Source organism: Chrysochloris asiatica, unplaced genomic scaffold (assembly GCF_000296735.1).
Source record: "Chrysochloris asiatica unplaced genomic scaffold, ChrAsi1.0 scaffold00015, whole genome shotgun sequence".
NCBI classification, from domain to species: domain Eukaryota; kingdom Metazoa; phylum Chordata; class Mammalia; order Afrosoricida; family Chrysochloridae; genus Chrysochloris; species Chrysochloris asiatica.
In genome coordinates, this window is record NW_006408533.1 from 29967740 (window position 1) to 29971973 (window position 4234).

General features: G+C 43.1%; 1 protein-coding gene across 1 annotated transcript in view; it reads left to right on the forward strand.

Annotated features, from left to right (window-relative positions):
• Nucleotides 1–4234, forward strand: part of SETBP1 (SET binding protein 1) — a 503955-nt gene that overhangs the window by 330039 nt on the left and 169682 nt on the right. The window lies entirely within an intron of this gene.

Sequence of the window (4234 nt, forward strand, 5' to 3'; positions counted from 1 at the left end):
GCAACCCGATTCGTAATCACTACGCTACCAGAGCTCCTTAGAGTGACATGGAGGATAATAATCTACAGAAGAGTACTTCCTGTTACAGATGAACACGATGCCATAAAGACATCTTTTCATGAACAAATCTCTCTAGGGTTTTCAAAAGGATGTTTCCCTGACCAGCTACATTTGACTCTCAGCTCAAAGTAGGTGGAGAACACGTTTCTGACTTTTCTGATTAAAATGAAGAACACGTTCAAAATAACTGTGAGAGAAGCAGCAACTCCAGAGATGGAGGCAGAGGTGATCCCATGGAGAGACAGAGCATCTGAAGCTTCTAGACTCATGGAAGGAGGAAGGCTGTGTGCTGATGAGCATGGGGCTGGATAACGTGGAGACTCAGATGCAAAATGTGCCCTTTGATTGTTTAAATGATGATAGAATCCTGCGTGGTTTTGTGTATAGGCGTTGTAATCATTACAATGAAACAAGATGCGATTGGTTGAGTGCAAAACTGATGTTTTGCCATGTAGACTCAATTCAGAATAAAAGCTTTAAAAAAAAAATAAATGTCTGTGAGTCCCACGTACAGTCAGCTTATGGGGCTGACAAACCAGAAATGTGCTCGGCTGCTTCTTATTAGTATTAGTTGCCATCATGTACACTCCAAATTATGGTGACCTCATGAACCTCATGAGCAAAATGTTGTCGGGTCTTAAGCCATCTTCATGATCATATATGCCCGAGTCCTTTGTGAAGGCCAGAGTTTAGTTTGTTGTTGTTGCTCTGGTTAAGTGGTGTCAAGTCAGTTCCAACCCATTGCAACCATGTATAGGATTTCCAAGGCACGGCTGGTAAGCTGAACCACCAACCTTGCAGTTCAAACTGACTTTATAGTCCAACACATTAACCCACAGCACCACAGTTTTCCACAAATAATGGATTTTTCTCAGTGTGTCTTATTATTGACTGTCACCTCACTTGTTAACTGTTTGTGGAGACCATACTGCTGAGAGCTGGAGAGGCTAAAAGATTCAGGTCTTCTTCCAAAAGAACTCAAAATATAAAGGAGAACAGGAGATGTGTGCTGCCTCAGCTAAGAAAGCTCAGAGTCAAATCCCCTAACACAGAATTCTCTCCCAGGCCAGTACTCCCAGTGGAAGGTGGGGAGGGGGAGCCTGGCCTCCCTTTCTCCTGTCTTGTCCCAGCCAAGAACCTGTTTGCCATGTCCATCTCTTCCTCTGTGGAGTGAGTGCTCAGTTCGCAGCAAAGGACATATTGGAACTGACAAGTCTCACCACTGTGTATATAATATGTCATGGCTGACAGACGAAGAAATGGGATTTCATGAAATGCAACAGGATATAGCCATCAGCCCAGACTAGGGGAGAGCCTTCGTCCTCAGACCCCCTTAGAAGGAGCTGCCTCTTCCTACTCAAAAGCACATCTGAGTGAAGGGTTTAAAGCATCATTTTTCCCATTACTCCTGATCCTTTGTTCTTTTCCTTTTGTCTGTCCTGCCCTTTGACTGCTGAACTCTCCCAGCAGGGCAAACTGCAGCTGAAATGATGGGAACAATGGGATCAGGACACAGACAGGCTTAACTGCATTACTTTCAGCTGGTTGGTCCTGGGTGTAAGTGAGCAGGCCCCATAGTGAAACTCATCCCCTGACAGTCACATGGTCTCCCCAAGGGCAGAATTCATTGGAAAGTGAAACAATTAATTGGAGATGGGGAGAAATAATAGTACAAATTGCATTGAAGATTAGTTACCTTACAAATGCCTTTAGCCCTTTCCTATGTTGTTTTTGTTGTTATTGTTAAAGTGCTATCAAATCGATTCCAACTCATAGTGATCCTGTATAGGGCTTCCAAGGAGCAGCTGGTGAGCTTGAACTTCCGACCATGCAATTCAAATTGTTCTTGCAGTCCAGCGCATCAACCAGTTTCAATTGATAGGGATCCTGTATAGATTTTCCAAAGCATGACTGGTGGGTTTGAGTCACTAGTTCAAATTCACCTTTCAGTCCAGTGCTTATCCTACAGTGCCACACTAGAACTCCAGCCAGCCCTTTAGTATAATAAAATAAAATAAAAAATAAACCCATCGACTTAAAGTCAATTTCTACTGATCGAGACCCTATAAGATTGAGTAGAACTGCCTCATCAGGTTTCCAAGGCTGTAATCTTCAAACCACCACATTGTCCTCCCATGGAAAGGGGGAGGTGGTAGGTTCAAACCACCAACCTTTCTGTTAGCAACCAAACAGATACATATTGCACCCCTGGGGCTTTCCCTTAAGTATATGGGAAGGATTTTTTGTTCAGTGCCTAATGCTTTCCAATGCTCCAATTTCACTGTGTGCCATTATCAAGCAAAAGATTAATGGTAGATTGTCTTTTGTGGGCAGCCACATATTTTGCCGTTCTTGTATTTGTTTATTCATTCAACAAACATTTACTGAGAACTTTAATGGGTACTGGGGTTTGTGGTAGGCAGTGGTATTAGGAGAATAAATAAGACAGTGTCTGATCTCAAAATACTAACAGTCTAGAAGAGGTAGGCAGAAAAGACACCAAAACATTGCAACTTAAGGGCTGTCATAGTTATCTTTATGGAAGGCAATATCATTGCATGCAGAAGGGATGACATAAGAAATTAGTCTGCATGGGTGTTGCAATACACAGATCATTAATTTCACTATTGATAAGATGAAATGCTTGTAGTGAAATACATGCCCCTTCACTCATTCAGTAAATGTATAGTGAGTGCCTATTCCTAGTGTGGCACTTTGGGATCAAGCACTGGACCACAAGGTCAGCGGTTCAAACTCACCAGCTGCTCCTTGGAAACTCTATTGTTGTTAAGTGCAGTCAAGTTAGTTCCGAGCCATGGCGACCCTGTATAGGGTTTTCCGAGGAGCAGCTGGTGAGCTTGAACCACCAACCTTGTGGTTCAAACCAACTTTTCAGTCCAGCTCATTTGCCCACAGTGCCACACCAGCACTTTACCCACAGCGCCACAGCAGAAACCCTATACGGTCACTATAAGTTGTTATCCACTCAAGGACGCTAAACAAACAACGAGTATATGGCAGACACTGCGATGTGTCTCCACCATGGTGACCATGGGTTAGAAAGGGAGTCAGGCATTAATTCATTTAGTGCACAAATCAGATGAAAAAGACAACAAAGGTGTGAGTTACATGGTTTCAAGAAACTTTTAATAGATGTATTTCCCTAACATAGGGGGCCTCCTTGGGAATGAGCTGAGATGAGAACATGAAGGAAAAGAACTAAAAATAAGATAAAACAACAGAGAAAAACTTGTGAATGCCAAGGATCAAGATTCTAACAGCGGCTGTACCATGAAGACCCTTGGTAGAATTCCGTTTCCGGACCTAGAGAATTAAAGGACGTTAAAGAGATAAGTGTGCCTGACCCAAGCCAGAGTACTTTTAATTGCCTTATACGGATGTGGTAGCTGGACAGTGAATAATGAACATCAAAATCTCCTTGAAGCTCTTTGCGCTTTGGTGTTGGTTAAGGTATTGAGCGTACTGTGGACTGTCAGAAGAATGAACAAGTCTATGTTGGAAGTACAGCCAGAATGTTCCTTAGAGGTGAAGATGGTGAGACTTGGCTCCCTGTACTTTGGACATATTATCAGGCATGACCATTCCAGTGAGAAGGGCACCATGCTTGGTGAAGTACAGGGCCAGCAAAAAGAAGGAAGACCCTCAGTGGCATGGGTTAACACCATGGCTGTACCTAGGAGCTCTCAAACATGGCATTGCTCTATGAATGGTGCAGGGCCGGGTGGTGTTTCATTCTGGTGTGTTCTGGTGTATGGTCACTATGAGTCATAACCAACTCAACAGCACCTAACAACAATCACAACAACAAAGGGATGGCAGTGGAAGAAAATAGCTAACTACAGATCCAGGTCCCAAACAACAATTTAACAATTTACACCTTTCGTCTGACTGTAATTTTCAGTAAGCAACCCCTGGGACTCTCAGAATTTTCCTAGCATGAGTAACACATTATATTAAATCCCTGAAGAGTCTCTGAGGAACCCTGGTGGCACAGCATTTAAATGCTTAGCTGCTAAGTAAAAGGTCAGCAGTTCTAGCCCACCTAGCAACTCCTAAGGAGAAATGTGTAGTAATCCGCTTCTATAATATTATAGCCTTGGAATACTATGGGACATTTTTACTCTGCCTTAAAGGAGCTCTGGTAGCTGGTAGC